Source organism: Rhinolophus hipposideros (assembly GCF_964194185.1).
Source record: "Rhinolophus hipposideros genome assembly, chromosome: 16".
NCBI lineage: Eukaryota > Metazoa > Chordata > Mammalia > Chiroptera > Rhinolophidae > Rhinolophus > Rhinolophus hipposideros.
Window position 1 is genome coordinate 23,070,420 of NC_138062.1, and position 20,269 is coordinate 23,090,688.

At 39.9% G+C, this 20,269-nt stretch overlaps 1 protein-coding gene across 1 annotated transcript in view; it reads left to right on the top strand.

Moving 5' to 3' along the window:
• The first annotated feature begins 857 nt into the window (after window positions 1-857).
• FHIP1A (FHF complex subunit HOOK interacting protein 1A) overlaps window positions 858-20,269 on the top strand; it is a 198,158-nt gene continuing 178,746 nt past the window's right edge. Inside the window, exon 1 of the mRNA XM_081076751.1 lies at window positions 858-1,232. The gene's annotated coding sequence lies outside the window, so the exon portion shown is untranslated. The remainder of the gene's footprint in view (window positions 1,233-20,269) is intronic.

The window sequence follows — 20,269 nt, forward strand, 5'->3', positions numbered from 1 at the left end:
ACCGGGCAACTAGGGGCCAGGCCGATCCGGGTCCGCGGTCTGCGCGCGGAAGGATGTTGCGACAAGAGGCAGTGCCAACGCCACCATCACACTTAGGACGGTAGGGAAATAAGTCTGGCACCTGCACTCCCATCTTCCGGAGATTCCTGAGTTGGAGAAGTTTCCATGTTACTGTAGAACCTTCCAAATTAAATTGTATATTGTGGGGTTTTTTTTTTTTGGGGGGGGGACAGGAAAGGATTGCTAGCGTCCGTGTGACAGGCACACATATTCTTACAAACAATCCGGGAACACTGACTCCGGTTAAAAACCAAAACAACCGCAACACGGCCCCCCCTCACCTCCAGGCGTTAACTCGGCGGGGGGTCAGATGGACCCCGTCCACTTCAGGGAGCTGGTCAGGAGCATAACAGCAAAGTAACCGCGACCGTTTCCCTGACCTGACTCAGCTCTCCTTATTAGCATTTTAAAATTCAAAAAACCGGGGGTGGGGAGAGGAAGGGAAAGAAGAAATTGGGGTGGGGAGAGAGCGCGGGTAGCCGCGGTCAAACTTTTGGGAAGCGAGAAATCTGAAACGTCCGTGACCTGTGGAGTCGCCTGGCTTCCTCCGCTCTGCAGGACCCAAGAAATGAGCCTTCGGTTTATTTTCTTGTTGGGGGCGAGGGGGGGTGTGTGAGTGCCCTCGTGAAGGGGTGTAGTTCCAGCGACCCGCAAGCCCCAAGGGCGAGGTGTCCTCCATTCGCTGCGGTGTAAGTTTCAGTGGAAACTTTCTCTTAGAGGCTCCTCCTCCTTCACCTTGGAAACGGGACACCTGGCGGCGGAGACTTGGGGGGGCAGGGGCGGGGCTGGCGGTGGCCGGGGCGGGGCCCCGAGAGCTCCGCGTCCCGAGCGGCTCGGCCCAGCCGTCCCCGAGGGCGTGGGGAGAGTGGGGGGTACCGGGGCGAACCGCGGACCCGCGCGGCTCTGCCACAGGCTGTTGATCCGTGGAAAAGTTGCGCTCAGACCCTCTTCAGCCTCCTCCTTTCTTCTGCCGGTCTTGCTGTTGAGTTGGAGCGGGGCAGAGACCTGCGTACGAAGTACCGGGCGCAGTGCCAGCTCCCTTTCCTCGCAGCGCCCTGCGCGGCTGGTGGCTCGGGGTTCATCCTCAGGATCGGGGCGCAAACTTTCTGGACTGTCCTAGGACACCCGTCCGGCGAGTCCTGAGCCTCCCGGGGAGGCGCAGCCGCACACAGGTACGTGGCATGCTGCGGTGCGGTTTGCACTTGACGGATGCTTTTATTTTACAGGGTTAAGGGAGTGGGGAGAGCCCAAGTGTCCCTTTCCTGCCTCCCCCGGCGGGGCTGGAGGGGCAGGGATTGGGATTGGGGGCGCGGGGGCGATGGGAAGGTCGCAGACAGAGCGCTGCGTGGGGCCTGGGGCCGAGGCACAGCGGGGAGGAGGTGGCTCACAGAGCCGTGGGACCCGGAGTTACTCCGGGACCGACCCCGGGGGAGAGGGAGCAAGCTTGTTTTGATGACGGTGTCATCGGGGCTCTTCACCCCTTTCCTTGGTCCCTGGGGCCCGAGAGCTGAGTCCTACGGGAGGAACAGGCAAAGACGCAGAGATCCAGGGCTCTTTTTTCCTCTCCAAACCTCCTAACTTACAGGAGACAGAGGCGGTGCCACTTTGAGGTTTGTAGTACTTCACTGGTATAAGGACTTACTTGTTTGGTGGCTGTTGCTCAATTTCATAAGTTCTCTAGGGAAACTGCATTCGAGTCGTGGTTATTATTAATGGTGTGTGTGTGTGTGTGTGTGTGTGTGTGTGTGTGTGTCCCGCCCCGACCTCAACAAAGCTCTCTTGTTAACCCTACTTCTGCTAGGGAGTGGAACTAGTTGCTGTCTTATTTCAAGCCCTGCCAGAGTGAGGTGTTGGTGGCAGTGCTTGCCGTGTTTGCTTGGGGCTTTGGGAATCACGTGAACAGATCTGATGAATTATCCCAGCTCTGTCCCACTCATCTGGATCCATCCATTCTTAGCAGATCAGGCTTCCCCCCACTCAGCAGGTGCTGCAGTCTCAGCCATTCAGGTACAGGGAAAATTTCCCAGAGTGGGGAAAGAGCCCCAAACAGAGGAGAGACTTCCTTGAGTGGTAGTAAACAATGCATATGAATTTTGTTGCTTCCCTATAAACTAGAACCACTCTGGCTTCGCTGAAACGGTCCTGGTGTCAAATTCATCTCATTTTGGAAGTCAGCTGCTCTCTGCTAATAGTCACAGAAGCCCTGATAAAATTATATAGGTCATTGAAAAATAATTCTTACTTAATCACCTTTATCCTGTTGGCTAATGAGAGAAAAGATTTCCTCTCCTTAGTGTACCACGCCGGCTTGGCAGGGTCACCTGCCTGACCTCAAGTTTGCTTGTACACCTGGCACTAAGCAGAATGTCATCCCTGAAGCTGCCCAAACCTAGTGCACTACAGCCGCAATCCATATCTGGAGAACTTCAGTGGTCTCCTCTGGACAGAACTGAGCAGAAGATTCAGCCTGTTAATTTACTCTTTAATGCAGCATAGTTGTTGGCTTTGGATAACTTTTCACATAATTAAAGGCTGGTTTCTTTTACCTCCAGTTAATCCCTTTCTACAGAGCTCATAAAAATTGTGGCCATGCTTATCTTGAAACAAATTAAGTTTGAGGTCCCATTTGTCATTTGTCCTGTAGCTTTTGGAACACGATTAAACTGTGGGGCAAGTGGAAAAGGCAAGAGAAACCGAGCATCAGTGAACTAGACTCAGAAGAAGATTTGGAGTATTCTCATAATTTAGGCCCAACTGTCCAGCTAGTTTCCTTCTTGCCTCTAAATAGGAAGGGGCACCATAGGTTATATTGCTGCTTTTCATGTAGTCCCTTGAAGATGGGAAATGGAAGGACCATTTTACTACAAATTTGGAATAATGTGTTGCTGGACAGTTCTTCGTGAGACCCTCCCAAGTTTGGTTCAAAACACTGGCTTTGCAAAGTTCTGTCTACCATAATAGGAAGTCAGTAGACAGTCTCTACAAAGCAGGAAGCAGATGTACAAACCAAGGAGAAATGTAGAGGTCCATCTTAAAGATAAATAAGTTGCCCGATGAGTGATTTTTGAGCTTCTGTTCTTGTATTACTCTTAAAAAGAAAATTTGATAGAGAAGCTCCTAGTCTGTGCAAATATAAAATGCGATTGCTCTCTCGGGTCCCTGCTTAGATGGTTGATCTTTATTATGGACGTTTGTCTCATAGGGCAATACATAGACCTTTAGAAGAGCCAGCCCCTCGGATGCTGGCCTCAGAACACAATTTCCCTCTACTTAACTCTTAGTCCCAGCAACTTCCCGCTCTTATGAATAGTTTTTAGCCTCGGTAGGGGAACAGTGCTCAAGAATACCAGTAAGTTCATGGGCTTCATTTAGGGGCTCTATTAGTAAGATAATAACAGAAAGTAACATCTGCATTGCTCTATGATTGACAAAGTGCTTTGACACGTCCCATATTTATTTTTTGTCATTTTTCCATTTTGCAGTCAATGCTATTATATCCAGATTACACAAGAGGAAAATAGATGAGATTCAGAGGAATAAGAAACTTTTATGTGTACTTGGCTCCTGTATGTGGAGGACTCAGACCCAAATGTAGGATTTCTGATTTAGAGGTCATGTTTTAATTTTGTTTTTTTCTCCTGCTACTTTTTGTGAAGTGGTTGGATGAAAAACGGGATCTTATTTCTTACTAACCAGACTGCCCATAATTAGAGACAGGACTACATATAAATATGTACATTTATATGTGTATGTAGCATTCATGTCCTTTGCATCTCAACAGAGATGTACCTGGAGAAGTGGGTGGCTTAGGTGAATAAATGCCCCCACAAGATCGAATAAAGAACTTTTGGTAATATCTAAAATTAAAGAAAATCAGGAAATAGCAACATAAGTGTGTGATTTACAAATATGGAAGTAATTGCTAGAAAAAACATCAGAAGAGTTGAACAAGCTTCTTTTGGGACTCTGGAACTCAAGGTGAAGAGGAGCCAGGCAGGACTCTGATGTTTGGGGCTAGTATCTTATAACTTCATATGTTACATTTTACATTATGTACATGTATATTCTTTTTAAAAAAATCCTCTGACAAGGACAGAGTAAAGGTCTGTTTTCAGAAATTTAGAGCTGAAAGGGATCACAGAGATTGTTTACTCCCAGTTATTTCATTTTTGTAGGTGAGGAAATTGAGGTATAGGAGTTTAAATATTTTGTGAAGGTCACATGACTGTAAAGACAAACCTTTTCCAGCACAAGTTCACAGCCCTCCTCAGGCAGGTTGAAATTTTCCCCATGCTTGTGATTCATTTCTCAATTACCTTTCTAGTCAATTCTCACTTCTTCTGTCTAGTTTTTACAATGTTTGAAAGGGTTACAGGAATTTGGATTCAAAATTCCTCATATTTACAGTATGAAAATGCTTCACATATACTTAGAGTCTGCAGGCTCTGGAATTTTTTGGTTAATTCTGTAAAAACTTAGAGTTAGAGACACTTATGCATTTTGTCTGCAACTATTTAGGAATTGACAGTGTTGCTCAGTTAAATTTGACAAATACCAGAATTTGGGCTAAACTTTTATCCTGTGAACCTATGACTAACAGGAGATGCTACGAGGGCTTTTCCAATATCTGTGTGTGATGCTTAATTTTGAAGTTCTTAGAATAAAGATAGAATTGTCTTCAAAAAAATTAGTAAAGAAAGATGACATTTTGAAGATATTATTGAAAAGTTCTAGCATACTAAAATTTCCCTTTTCTTCATAGGATTTCTCCTACTTCCCCTCCACTTATATCACTAACTTAAAACTTTATTTTTCTGATTATATACATAATACATATTATTCAACATTTAAACATTATAGAAATAATGTAATTTTGAAAGTTAAAGCACACTGTAATCTTGTTTTCTGGAGAAACTGCTATAAATACGTATATGTTTTTCCCCCTAAATTTCTCTTTATGTTAAAATATATTTACTACTATTGTGATTGTTAACTGGGGTTAACAACTTTCACCTTAGTTTTTGTTTTAACTCGCTGTATCGTGAAAGTGTTTTGAAGACCATACATGTGGCACATCCTGGCTGTACAGTATTGCATCACAGGTTATTTAAACAATTTCCTATTGTTGGAAATTTGGATTGCTTCCCATTGTTCCATACTAAGAACAGTGCTTTAGGAATATCCTTAAAGCACACTTGTGTGAGTGTTTTCTGTAGGAAAGTTATGTGAAAGAATCAGGGAGAGGAAAATACTAAATTTCTATGATTTATACTTCCTCTAATATGTGTCTCCATTTCAAATTACATTAATACTTTTTTCCTTACTGTATAAGACTAAAGATAGAAATATTAATACATGACCAGACACTGAAACAAGAGGTCACAGTGGCAAAAGGCTCTGAATCTTTAGGTAGCGCTCACCTCATTTCCTCACATTTCAGGCTCTTTTCGGTTTTAATTTTTTCCCCAAGAGGAGATAGTAATTGGTAATAGCTATAAAAATACTCTGCAGTTTTTGGACAAGCTGCTAATTAGCTTTTATGGAGCATGTTTAAAAAATTTTTTTCTTAACATTATTCTAGGGCATGTCATTAAGGAGTTTAGAGAATCCACTAAGCTTTGCAGAAAGCAGAGTGAGGGTTTTTAGCTCCCCTTCTTGTAGTTTTGAAGTTTACCTCTGGTGAAATATTAGTAATGAGTCAGATTTTAAGATCTTCAGGCTTGTAGAAAGTGCCAGGAACTGATTTCACTCTTCTGTGTGTGGAAAATGTGAAATAAGATACTTTGGCTAAATTTCATGACTCAGGCTCATTGAAGCAGGAACATTTCAGGAATTCCTGTGGCACAGTTTTTATTGGCCATCTTAGAGAGTTGATTGATATTTTCATTGAGCCTAAGCTTTGTTAATAACCATACAGTTAAAGGATTATGTTTCATTCCTCAAAATTTGTGTCTTATGTTTCGTGTTCATGGAACTTGAAGTTTATTCATTTTAGGTTGATGTTCTTTATAATATATCAGAATGAGCATAGAAAAAAACATGAATCTCTACACACACACACACACACACACACACATGCATACCCTATATGTATATATACAAGTTTATTCATGCGTGAGTATATAGTGATATAAATTGTATTTTAAAAATATGATCTTTGGTAGGTCATTTAGCATGAATACTTTGTGCATCCTCAAAATGAAACGATGTCTATCCATATTTTATTAGGAAAAATATTTCTTCATTTTTTTTGTATAATAAATTCTCTTAAAATACTTTCTTAGGACATGGGAAATTTATAGTTTGCATGTACTCGTATTTTGATCTTTTTGTGTCTAATGTATTATTCTCTAACATGAAGTCAATTTTTTGATAAGTTGGGTATTTTAAACTCTCTTATTTGTGTATGTTACAAAATGTTTACATTTCTTATTTTAAGCATGTTGAAGTAGTTTAAATGCATATGAAAAATCTGACAATGGGACTTTCATTGAACTTGATTTGCTTCAGGAAACACCGGACTACCTATTTACCTGAGCAATGTTAAAAACTTACTAATTTCTTATCAGCTCGATTAAGTTTGACGTCTGAATTTCTTCCTTGTACTTCTCCACTGTGTGACTGTATGTCCTCTGAAAAGCAGACCTTGGAGTTCTGTAAATGACGCAGCTTGTAACTTGTGTTTCTGTGGACCAGTTTTGTTGCTGCCTCCATTTTTTTCCTTTAAAGTAATCCTGACTTGGTCATGTTTTAGGGTTAGTTTGTCACTGAGGAGTGGCCATTCCTTCACAATGAATCACACAAGTAGGTTTGATGAGGCTTCCTGAGAGGCTTCCTGCTTCAAGCCAGCCTGACTCAACCTGTTGTCTTCGGAACTCGTGTCAGTGTAGGCATGCCAAGAGCAAACTCGCAACTTGGCTCTCTTCCCTATGTAGATAACTTCTATATCAGAATCCTCATTGCTGACCTTTGGAATCCTAGACTTGCTTCTCCAGTTCCTGCTGGGTAAGTCTGCATTTGGATCCTGATATCAAATTAAGCAATAGAGCAATAAGAGTACTCTGCATCTTATTCACTTAGCGGAGTACCTTATATTGAATAGACTCCTATACATATTTGTTGTTGATGATGTGCCTCTTATTATCACCTGGGCAACTATAACATTTTTTAAAATCTTGTTTCTGGTCCCAGTTTTTCTTTCTCTAATCCATTTCAGTGAATTTGATTTTAAAAAGTACAGCTTTGCCTATCTCACTGATCATGGTCCTTGTTGCCTACTGGGTATTGACTCAACTCAAAGCATGATGGTTAATTTTATGTACCGACTTGACTGAACCCTGGGGTACCCCACTGTTTGGTCAATGTTATTCTGAGGGTGTGTGTGAGAGTGTTCCCGGGTGAGATGAACATTTCAATCCCTAGACCGAGTAAAGCAGTCTGCCTTTCCCATTGTGGGTGGGTCTCATTCTATCTGTTGAAGACCTGAGTTGAACAAAAAGTCTGAGTAAGGAAGAATTCGTTCTCTTTGCCTATCTTTGTGCTAGGACATTGATCTTCTCTGCTTTTGGACTCAAACTTGGACTTGAACTTGCATGATACTGTAGGCTTTCCTGCTTCTGTGCGTGCCGACTGCAGATCTTGGAACTTCTAAGCCTTCATAATGGCATGAGCAGATTCCTCATGATAAATCAATGTTTTTGTCTCATATATATATATATATATATATATATATATATATATATATATGCTCTCCTATTGGTTCGGTTTCTCTGGAATAACACTTGAGGCATCTGTGATCTGGTACCCTGTGCAGACCCTCTGCTCTGGCTGCCATACTGATCTCCTCATTCCTAAGCCACACTCTACAGATTCCTTTTTCTCCATCCCTGCTGGGACTAGGCCTTCCTCTTTCCAGTTATCTCAGTGACGTGCATTCTCCAAAGCCCTGTTCAGAACCTGTGTCCTCCATTAAGCCTTTCTTGGCTGCCTTCTCCTGGGGCTGTTTCTTGGCATCTGAATCCCTATACTGAAATTTTAGAAGCTTAGTCATTTGCTGCCTTCTAGTATTAGTTTTCATACATTTGTCTTTCCTCCCAACTAGATTATAAACTCCATTAGGACCTGAACGAAGCCCTATGCTTCCAAATCCTCCACTGTTTTTGGTGTTGCCTTTGACTTAGTGGGTGGCCAGTGAATGAATATATATATATATATATATATATATATATATATATATATGTATATATGTATGTATATATGTATATATGTATGTGTATATATACATATATATGTATATATATACATATATATACATTTTTTTGTTTGGCTATATGTGTGTGTGTATATATATATGTTACATATATATATAGCCAAACAAAAAAATGTATACAAGTGGACATTGGTCATTACCCAAGCAGTAGTTTGCTGTAATCAGAAGTGTCTGGAAGCTGATGGTAACCACTTTGAGCACCTCTTGTAATTGCAGAAGTCAAATATCACTTGTGTTTATATTTTGTTATCAGTATATATTGAGTATTACAACTTTCATACAGTTTTCCTTTCTTAATATGTGTATTCATTTTTTTTGGCACCCTCTGTATATATATTTAAAACACTAATATTTACCTAGAAAAGGAAAGGTAAATGTGGGGTTTGCATGCCCACACTCCCCCGTCTTGATGGAAGAAATGTCTAATTCCTTTCTCATGGGACCTAGTACTCTTTTTTATCAATGCAGTGCTCTGGAGAGACTCTGCTGGTCGTTTGGGGTTGTTACTAGAAATGAAGCCTATATATCATCCTTGACCTCGAGCCAACTTTTCCTAAGAAAAAAATTGAGTCATGTTTAGAGTCCTGTTAAGTTAGCTCTTTCCTGAGGTACTGGTCGACAACTGTTTGCTGCCCTCTGATTTGCTCTTATCTCTTGTAATATCCTTTGCTCTGCCTCAGGCTAAGTCTTTTCATATCTTCCTCTGTAAATATGCCATGTAGCACATTTGTGTCAATAATTTTGAAAAGGGTGAAGGAGAAGAAATGTGGAAAAGGAGCTGTATGTTCCTAGGCAACTTGAAGTTGTCAAATTTTATGCGATTTTCATTCAAACACAGTATGATTTTCCTCATCTTTCCTGCAATTGAATGTAGTTTTTGAGGAACATCATTGGAAGTTTGACCTTATTCTGCTCTTTGGCTTATCTTTGAAGCTCAGAGTATTGCAAGCCCTCAACTTGCACTTTCTATCCTCCTTACCCTGCTCTCCTACAGTACACGTATCCTCTAACATATTGCAATTGCCTTATTTATTATGTGTATTATTTGTTGGCTGTCTCCCTGAACAAGAATATATAAAGCTCCATGAAGGGCTGGGATCTTTGACTATGTGAGGAACGGCTATCTTTGGCTTTGGATCCCAACACCTCGATCAGGCCTGACGATCATAAGTATTTGCGGCACTGAGTGGGGGTTTGCAGACTTGGAGCCCTACGCTCCCCAACACGTCCCTTTTGTCGCCTAGGCCTTCTCTTGTATCCTCTGAAAGGTCTCTCTCTCTCTCTCTTTTTTTTTTTAACTTCTTGTTACTAAAGATCCCTTCTGTCCGGACCTAGTTAGTTCTTTCAAAGCACACCGCTACCTGTTTCCAGGTCTGTGCCTTTGTAATAGCCTCATCCGTAACAGAAGGAGTTTACAGTCCCTTGGCTGTTCAGAGTTTATAAAGCACTTTCACAGACGCGTGCATGCTGTGATCGCATTGAGGTATTCGTGAGTCTGTGAGCACAATGTATTTTTTAGGGCCTGTCTTTCACCAAACTACGTGAATTAGCGAAAGCTTGTCCCACCAGGAGATGGAACCGTTCTTCACTATGTGCCAAGCATACCCTCTCATTGGCTGTGCTGTTGTCAAATTATATATGAGAGGCGTGCCTCTGATGTCTACTGGCCTGGGAACAAGCATTTTAGTCCCAGAAGAGTGCCTATGTGCTACAAAGGCCTCAAGTGAAGTGATAAAAGTGAGAAAGGAAAACAAACAGAAAAAGAAGCAAACAACCACCACCAACACATTTATAGGAGACTTCAGTGGAAGATACTTAGCTACGTGCTGAAAATATATTGTTGTCTCAGAGTGAATTTGCTAGCAAGGAGCTCCATGTGGACGCGTCCAGCCGGAATTGGAGACACAAGCATGGAATTGAGAAGGTCGGCTGCAGGATGCATTTTAGGATTTTGCATAGAGATAAGAACGAGTGACTTTCAGGTGTCCACTACTAAATTGCCATTACCCTGCTCCCGGCCTCTCTCCTTGCTAAGCTATGAAGATAGAACCATTTTCTTCCTAAAGGCTTTCTGTTCTCGCCTCCAAGCCATGGGAGTGCTCAATAACGATTAGTGTCTGATGATGGCACAGGCATATTCTCTGAGCAGTGCAAGAGCTGGAGGCATGTCACACGTTGACAGGTGCTCACAAATCTTTTTGCTGTTTTGAAATATCGTGGCCAGGGGAGTTGTACACAACTTGCTCTGACAGAGAGGTCTTAAATATTCATTCCTTCTACCTATTACTTTAAGAGACATGCCAGCATTTAGTCTTCAGCCTGCCAGTAGCAATTTTGAGGAAATTGTATTATAATTTTTTTCAGCATACTTATTTTCATATAGCTCATTTATTTATGCATTAACATATTAATATTATTTTTAATGATGGAGGAACATACACTTTGCGATTAGTGGAAAGTCAGAGTTTAAGTGAACGTCTTGGATCAGTTGTACCCTCTGGTAAATTAAATAGTAATATTATTATGGGAGGCAACGTGGGCAGAAAGAGGGTACAGTTGGTGTGAAAATCTGGGTCAAATGCCTGCTCTACCGTTTAGTAAATGTGTGGCTTTGGACAAGTTACTTTCCTTTGATGAACCTTAGCTTCCTTTGAGTGGAGATAATAATGCCCATCTCAGGGAATTTCTGTGAGGCTTAAATAAAGTAACAGATGTGAATGCTTAACATGGATGTAATAATCTATACATGGTAATTGTTATTTGTGTACTGAGTCTGTTAGCACTATTCTACGGACTGTTGGGTGGGGGCTTCAAAAGGTGTGTGAAATATGTCTGCAGGGCCACAAATGATGGCAACACACATATATATATCTGACACATGAAAAATCAGGACAAGTGCCCTTCTCAGAAAAAAAGGAGGTGTGCTTACTACTGAGAGGGAAGAGGACAGCTTTAGCTGGTTGCAGGGAGAGAGGCAGGTGTGTAGAACACTCAACCAAAGGCACAGAGTCTAGAATGAGAAGATGTTTTGTATTAGTGACGTGGGACGAGACAGATTCAAAGTGAATGGTTTGGAGCGGTTGGTTGAGGAGTTTGGACTGATCTGATAGGGCATAAATCTTAAGAACTGACATCAAGTTGACGTAGTTATGTTGGATCCTGGCTTTTATTCTTTAAAAATGGGTTCTGTATTGTAGGCCGAGTATTTGAATTGGTAACTTGAGGACGAAGTTGAGTACAGTTGAGAAGTTCCACTCACTGAGTGCAGACAAAGTGGTCTTTGTATTCAAGAGACAGATGTCCATCCCAGCACGCCCTCAAAAATTAGATGCTATCAAGCCTTTATCTCACACTTTTGTTTTTTACAGGAAAGGTATTTCAGAGTACCTAAATAGATGGTTTGGACAAAATCTTGTTTTTAGAAGGATTCCAGCTAATACATGCAGAAGAAATGATACAAATAAAATAATTACCATTTTGCTTCCCCTAGAGAAACAATAGGTCAAGGAATGATCATCAGTGACTGCTAAAACTATTTGGGTCAAAGGCTGGTGGGGAACTTTATAATTGATGTGTTAGGCTAATAACCCCTAAACTCACTGATCAATCTTAATGTTACAAAAAGACAAAAAAGTAAATACTACATGTCTTCTAATTTCATGCAATAGGAAATACATAGAACTATCTGTGAAGTTTCTTGCTAAAAAAGTGAATGTGAATCTGATCAAGGCTTTAGAACAAACTACTAGTTTATAAGAAGCACAGGAGAAAGAGGACCATGTTAAAAAAATACCATGGAGATGTAATTAGCCAAATCCAGAATGCAGAAATTGCTATTGGACAAATTACTCAGTTCAGTAAATAAATGGCAAAAAAAACAGAGAAGAGGAGCTATTATTAAGAGACTTCAGATACATATCAACAATACTTGGATCTTGATTTGGATAAATCAACTATACATTATAAAGTTATGGGACAATTTGGGCAATCCAAACTCTGGATATTAGATAACTTAAAGGACTTTTTAAAAAAGGAATTATAGTGGTATTATTTTGAAATGGACTCCTTATTTCATAAAGGTACATTCTGAAATTTTTTTCAGATGATGTGCTATTGTATTATGTTCTTATGGCTACCTTAACAAATTGCCACAGACCGTGTGGATTAAACAACAGAAGTTTGTTCTCTCACAGTTCTGGAGGCTGGAAGTCTAAAATCAAAGAGTAGGCAGGGCCACGCTTCCCTGAGATTCTAGGGGCAAATTCTTGTCTCTCCCAGCTTTTGGCAGCCGTCCTGGGCTTGTGACTGTATCTCTTAGCTCATCTCACATCCCCTGCTCCTCTATGTCTCTATGGCTGTGACTAATCACCCTTGGCTTCTCTTTTATAAGGATAGATGTGATTGCATTTAGAGCCTGCTTAGATAATCCAAGGTAAAACCCTTTAAGATCCTAAATTATAGTCACATCTTTTGCTGTATAAGTTAATATTCACAGCTTCTGGGGATTAGGAAGTGATCTATCTTTGGGGGCCAGTTTTTTGTTTCTGTTTTTGTTTTGTTTTATTTTTTACATACCTCAGACATGATATTTGAGATTTGCTTTAAAACAATCCAGCAGAGGCAAGGATTAGAAAGGAGAGATTATGACTGGCTGAATTATGATTGTTACTTTCTGAACCGAGTCATGGCAGTTCATTGCACGGATTCTCTCTACTTAGTTTGTGTTCGAAAATTTCGTTAACGAAAAGGAAAAACAAATACACAGAAAAATATAAACTCTTCACATCTGTAGAATACCTTTATTAACCCTTGCTAAATACAAACCTCAATTTTTTTTCTGTTCGTAAAAATTAGGTATGAAACTTCTAATATCCTGGATAATCCTTCAAGTTTTCACTACCTTTGTAGACGTATTTCTTTGCGCTTCTCAAGAAAAGTAAAGGGTGAACGGAAGTCTCTTCATTTGGAATTCAGAAATTGTAAGATGTAAGATGACCTGAGGCTTAGATATCTCCTTTTTCTCTTCCTTACTAAAATACTGGTGAGTGTATGAAGTGGATGGTTGTCCTGGAGACTCATGGGCAAAGTAACTTATCATGACATCTTTGTCAAACAGATGAAATCATGAAAGGGTCAACATTTTTATTATAGGGCCCATCTTTCAAGTGTGTTTTCACGTGATCATAAAATGTCCAAGTGAGCTGCAACTTGGCACATAGAGGACATTCCTTGGCATAGCTCAGTAGTAATTAATATGTTCCTGCACATTACTCTTTAAGGTGGTATACTACAGTGTTATAAAGCTTGAGATTTTAATTCCTAAATTCAATCTATTTTATTCTGTTTTTCCTTAAAAATGAAAACGTCACGAGATTTTTCACGATTTCTCCTGACTCCTGTGCTGGAAAGATTTCAAGGTATCCATTTGAAAATAGTAACCACACAAGGCAGAGCACAGCATTTCTCAAAGAGCTATTGTGGTATATCAGAAGTATGATATTTCTTAAAATACCACTATATTCCCAATCCATGCTTAAGTGTATGTGCGATAAATTATAACGTCTGTCAAGATACTGTTGTAGACAAGTCAAGTTACTTCACGTATGCTTTAGTACGTTAATGATCTTTTTTAAGAAAGGAAAACAAATTCATATGCAGAATTGCTGATCAAATGATGCTTGGGTTGTGACTCAAATCACCCAAAGCAGCATGTTTACAGGTGCATTTTAGCCTTTAGAAGTCAGTTGATTGACATACTGTGGTTTTATAGTCTTCCCTCAGTGTTGGTTTTTGGTTTTGTTTTTGTGTGTGTTGAATTTCTTTCTTTCCAAGGTAAAAGCTGCATTTTGTAGGGGTGGTATGCACTCTATTTGTAAAATCTCAAAATTAGACTGTCTTTTTTATTTTGTTAGCTCATTAGAGAATTAGGAATTAGAATTTAGCTGGATATACTAGATTACTAGTATATACTAGATTATTGTTATTGATATACTAGATTACTAAAACCCAGCTCCCTCTTTTATGTCTTGTTACAAATCGGTCTGTATGTCAGACACGAAAGCATGTGGCAATTTAGTACAAAATTAGACTTTCTGTGGTATATGTGTTCATATAGTATATAAGGCTGACTACGTTTTGTACTTACTGCATTGTTATGACATTGTAACCCAGGCTGTAATGGGAAAACTGGATTTTTTTGGAGAGTGTGGACTAGAGATGGCATATTGTAATAATATAGATATAAAAATTATTGTTCCATATGGATGAAGTAATTGGTGAAAGAGTAGATTTAAATCTTTGCAAGCCTCTTGCCCATTCTAGTTGCTTACTGAATGGTTTATGATAAAACTTGATGGTGATTATTAAATTTCTCAGCCATTCCGTCCTTTTAGAGTTGTAAGATCAGCCAATTTATGTACCCTGTAATAAAGGAGAAATGATGTATGGAAATAATCAAGATAGTGGTTTACATTTCACTTGATACATAGTATCATGGTAATCTCTTCTGCTGATTAGTGTTTCCTTTTGTGCAAGGAAGAAATAGTTACTTAGTAATATTTTTTAAGATATAGGTTCTTTTATTACCCAGATGTAGCAGAATATTTCAGGAACATACATTTACATAAAATGAAATACTTCTTAAGTTTTGTGTTACTATTTGCTACTTTTTCCTTATCTAAAAGAAGATAAAATATGACGCAGAAAGCCGATTGAAATATAAAACTAATATTTGCATGATGTTTTTTGTTTTGCAAATCATTAACAAAGAACTTAGACAAAACCAAAGCATCATCTTTGATTCAGCAATGAATATAGAATACCAATCGACCCTTACTGATTTTACATCTGTGGTACCTCTCAAATCCACTCATCTCTCTTATCTGTATTAACTTTACTCTCTCTTCTAGATTATTATAATAGCTTTTTAACTGGTCTTCCTGCTTCTACTTCATCCACTTGCCAACTGGTTCTTCAGCCCAACCTTAGTGATATTTAAACAATGTAGATTTTGTGATGTCATTTTCCTTCCCCATCTTCCCTCCCATCTTAAAATCTACATGGGTCTTGTCATCACTCTTAAGGTAAATAAAGAACTTTAATGAGTACCAGGCTCTGTAGAGTCCAGCCCAACTACCTTGCCAGCTGCACCTCATACAATTCTTTCCCTAGCTGTCAGTACTGTCTTTCTTTCTTAATGGACCCATACCCTTTACGAAAACCACAGAGCCTTTGCACATGCTTTCTCTACTCAGAACACCATTGCTCCCTACCTCCACCATCCCCGTACTTCTCCCCCTCAGTTCCTCTTGCCTAATTGGTTAACTTAATCTCAAGCCTCATTTCCTCAGGGAAGCCTCTTTACACTAGTTGGGTTTTACTTTTACAGGCTTTCACATCAACATGTATCTTTTTTTCCCCATTGGACTTACTGTTACAATTTATGTACTTATGCAAATCATCTTCATGAGAGCAGGTAATAGGCCTGTTGTGCTCACCATCCTGTCCCTAGGACTTAGCACAGTACCTAGCACACATTAGGTACACCATAAATATTTGTAGAATGAATGAATAACATAAAAAAAATAGAATCAGATATAGCCGTTACCTAATTTATTAGGGCACGCACAATGTTGATCCCAAAGATCCTCATTATAAAAGTGAATTTGCCCTACGAAGAGGTCATCTAGGGAGGTTGCCTGCTCGTTCCATAGCGGCTCGTGTTAGGAAAGAATTTTGGAACCGTTTTAATGAGTGGTCTTTAGAAGTAGTTTACCAGCCACATAAAGAAAGCACTTACTGCTTTTGATTAAAAGTAATATACAGCTTGACATTTCTCTTTATTTTAAAACTGTACTTCCACCTTACAGATAGCAAATTCTACTTTCAAAAGAACCAAATTTATCATAGTTGAAATTTTCAAAAAGAATGACATATGCATGAAGGCTGCCTTAAAAGATTTGTCCTAAAATATGTTGAGTATCGGCAGGCATTTTTGTAATAAGCTGTGGTGTTTGAATGGCCTGCTACTCCTGTGGATGTGTGGGTTCTGCTGTTTCTGTTCAAACCTTCCACGAGGTCACTCTTGGTGTTTCCCTTTTACTTCTGGACATGAGGTAGAGGTTTGCATTTTACCTTCTTAAGTCATTCACTTCTTTGTGTTTTTCATCCTTCACAGGCAAAATGTGTTTTGGGGAATTCTGTAGGTTTTCTTTGTTCTTTTTTCACCATAAAGGGAATTGAGTTAACTATTACAAAATGTTTTAATTTGAGTTCTGTCTTTAACAAAAGTCTCTGTTAGTATGAAAGATCACAGAACTAGGGCCACATTTTTCCATTGATAAGTATCAGGGATTTTTGCCAGGTTCTACTTTTCAAGATTATTTATTCAATACTTTGTTGATTCAGTCACTAGCATTTAACCTGTTTTATGCTAAGTATTGCCCTTTTACTTCCTGATTTTGGAAGAAAGTTGTTGTGTGTACTCCCTTTCTCCGATAGCTTAAATTGGCATTGTTTTTAACAGGAGTAACTGGATTTTAAATAATATGTACACGTCTGTGCCTTTTAATCTATGGGAACATGTTTGGATTTGTTGAACTGATAACTGCAGCTATTGAAGATTATCTTCAGGCAGGATATTTGCCACAGCTCCACTCAGGTCGCCGTCAGCACTGTACTTTTTGTTTGTTCACCTTTGGGAAAATGCACGCAACTCAACATTGATGTAGATGCTTTCAGAATAGGAGACAGCTCTGTAAGTTAACATTGTGATGACAAGCCTTAGTTACGTGGCCAGTAACAAAAATTCTATTGACCTTTTATTCTTAAGTGCTCTTGTTTGCACCCGACCAACAGAGATTTGCCTTTCATTTGCTTTTTGTTTGGTTTCCTGCTTGCCAACAAAGTCACACATTTTCATACTGCTTTGGTGCTTTACTTAAGCAAATATATTCTTTGTGCCCAGCAATAATATCAAGATTTGTGAAAGAAAAATCTTTTGAATTTTGTTTGTTAATCCATGTATGCTTTTTGTTAAATAAAGCTCTTAGAAAAAGACCTTTCAGTGTTTGTACAGAAGACTTGCTGTGTTGTGTGCCTGTCTGTGTGAATCGACCTGTGACTGAGTCATAATGTCACAGTGACTGAATCAGAGACATGCATCTGTGTGAGCCCTGGCCAACCCCTCCCTAACTCCAGACGAAATGATTGTTCCCAGAGGGATTTGAATACAGTCGGATGCATTTTGACTGAGATGCACTTACGTGAGCATTAAGCCCTTTCTTATTATATTTTAGAAACCATCCAGTCGTAAGCAGGAGTCATGTCATTATGTAATGTATTTAATGGGTACGGTTCCTGTGCTCATCACTTACCTGATCGTTGTGCTGTTTCTTATGTGGGGTGTTAAGGGAAAGAGAATTACTCTTTGTGATGTGGTGGCATCTCGGGACATTATTTTGCTGTGGTTCCAGGAAGTCTTAGGAATGACGGCAGTCATGTTCTCAAGTCACCTGTGCTCACTGACTGAGCACGGAGATGCTGTAAGGTCATGAAAAGTTAATGGAGAATTAATACCTTGTAAACATACTCCCCTCCTATATTAAATAATGACCTACTCAAGTTCAGGCAACACATATTAAATATTCTAACATGAGTGGAACAATTTAAAAGTGGTAAAGAAGGGTTAATAAAGGATTTAGGACTGACTGTTCATTTAGCCGTGAAGGAAATAGTCTGCTTTGCATAACAGGTGCCCTAATCTTCTTTTAAAGAAGCTAAAGTGAAGCGAGGTTAAATATGTGCTCAAAGTCGCATAGGTGATCCAGGACAGGGCTGGGGTCTGCACCCAGACCTCTGACAGCACAGCTGGTGAGCCTAACCCCTCTGCAGTGTTCCCTTTCCTCTGTGAGGAAGGCGTTTGGTGACATAACAAATAACACAGACTCTTCTTATTGTCAAGATGAGACAAATTCAGATTTAGGAGATCAGTTAATAAATTACTTGAGCTTTTATGGAACCAGCAATTCAATGTAACCGAAATTTATCAAGGGCCTAGCATGTATAAAGAAAGCACTGTGCTATGTACTAGAGAAGGTATCAAGATCACCAGCTGTTAGAACTTGTAAAATTATACACACACACACACACACACACACACACACACACACACATATGAATTCATTTGCTCAGTAGGCATTTATTTTGCATCTGTGTTGTGCTAGCACTGGTTTAGACACAGAATCATTCATCTACTTATCAATTCATCGTAAACTTTTGATCATCTCCTATGTGCTAGGCACTGTTCTAGATACTGGGAATATCATTGAAAACAAAGGAGGCAAAGTGTGTATTCTCAATGAGTGTACATCTTAGTGGGAAGGAGACCGACCATAAATAAGCAAGAAAAGAACCAACTGCTCTGCAGAGAATTAAAATAGGAAGGTGTGCAGAGAGGGACTGGGTGGCTCCATTACATTGCAAAGATAAGTAAGACTTACTTGATCCTTGCTCTGGAGAAGACAGACATGTAAACAGTATGATTCATTCAATGTGTGCAATGATTGATGTAGGAACAAAATGCTTTGGGGAAGCTGACCGAGAAGAGCCTTGCATATCCTTATGCAAGAACTCAGGGGTGATTATAAGCAGTGTGCTGACAGGATCAGATGTGTGTTTAGGATGGTAATTGTGGAGCAGTTGGAAGTAGGGGCTAGATGGGAGAGACTGATGATAGGATGTGATAATTGCTCTCTGGAATTACAGCCCCAGACAAGTGCAGGAGGAAGGAAAGAAGAGGAAGTCTTCCTTCTCGCTGAGAAGGAAGGCTTCCTGAGTGAGATGACATTTAAACTTTGTTTTTAAACATGCAGAGATGAAGGGAAGGGCATCTTGTGGTTATACTACCATGAAGAAAAGAGCTTATTTGGGAGTGGCTAGACTTATGGACTGGCTGACCTCTAGGCTCTGTGAGAGAGAGTCATGGGGGGTTCGGTCTGGTACACTGAGTTGCTTCAGATAAGCAGAGGGAACCTGCAGAAGTTTTTTTTAATGGACTGACATAATCACAGCCTTAGGAATATTATCTCTTAGTAGTTGATAAGATAAATTGGAGTGGGGGGAGAGAGGTGGCTGACATAATTCAAGAGGCTGTTGTGATAGCCCTGACATACTGGGGAGCTGATCTAGGACCCGAGATCATGGGACGGTTGTGCAGGTAGAAATAATAAGGCAGACTACTGATCAGATGTGGGAAGTTGGGAAGAAGAAGGAGAAAAATCGATTCCAAAGATGTAAGCCTAGATGACTGAGCAGATAAGATTTCTGTGACGGACTAGGAATGGCAGAAGGAACAATATGTGTGAGAGGACAGATGACTTAGATGACTTGGGGATTTGTGGAGTTACTGTGGAGGTGGGAACCTTGAGGTAAAAGTGTCAGAAAAATAAGTGAAGATGAGACTTTAGGTCTGAGTTTGAATATGCAGATTGGGGTAATAATTAAGCGGCTCCCATTGTAGGATAGATGACATTGGCCAAGGACCCACTTATTCCAAAAGAGAAAGGAAGTGAGGATGGAAACTTAGAAGCATCATAATTTTGACTATTTTTATTTATGTTCTTGTAGTGTAGTGATAACCATCTCTTAATCAAACTACACTGTTGGACTTGCAGCCCATCACTTCCAGCTCAGTTCATGATGCCACTGGAAAAATTGTGCACCTGGGCCATATTATCTTGACTCCACGGTAGAGTTGAGTTTTCAACAGGGACAACAAAAACAGCTTTATGACCTCATTTCCTGTTGGGATGCTACTGGGAAATTTTTTCGTCTCATCTTTTGGTGTCTCCTAGAGCAGCTCTTTCATAGTAAGTAGTGGTGAACAACTTTGCTTCCCTGGAGGAGAGCAAATGTTTGTTCCTCGTGTGCAATCGTATAATC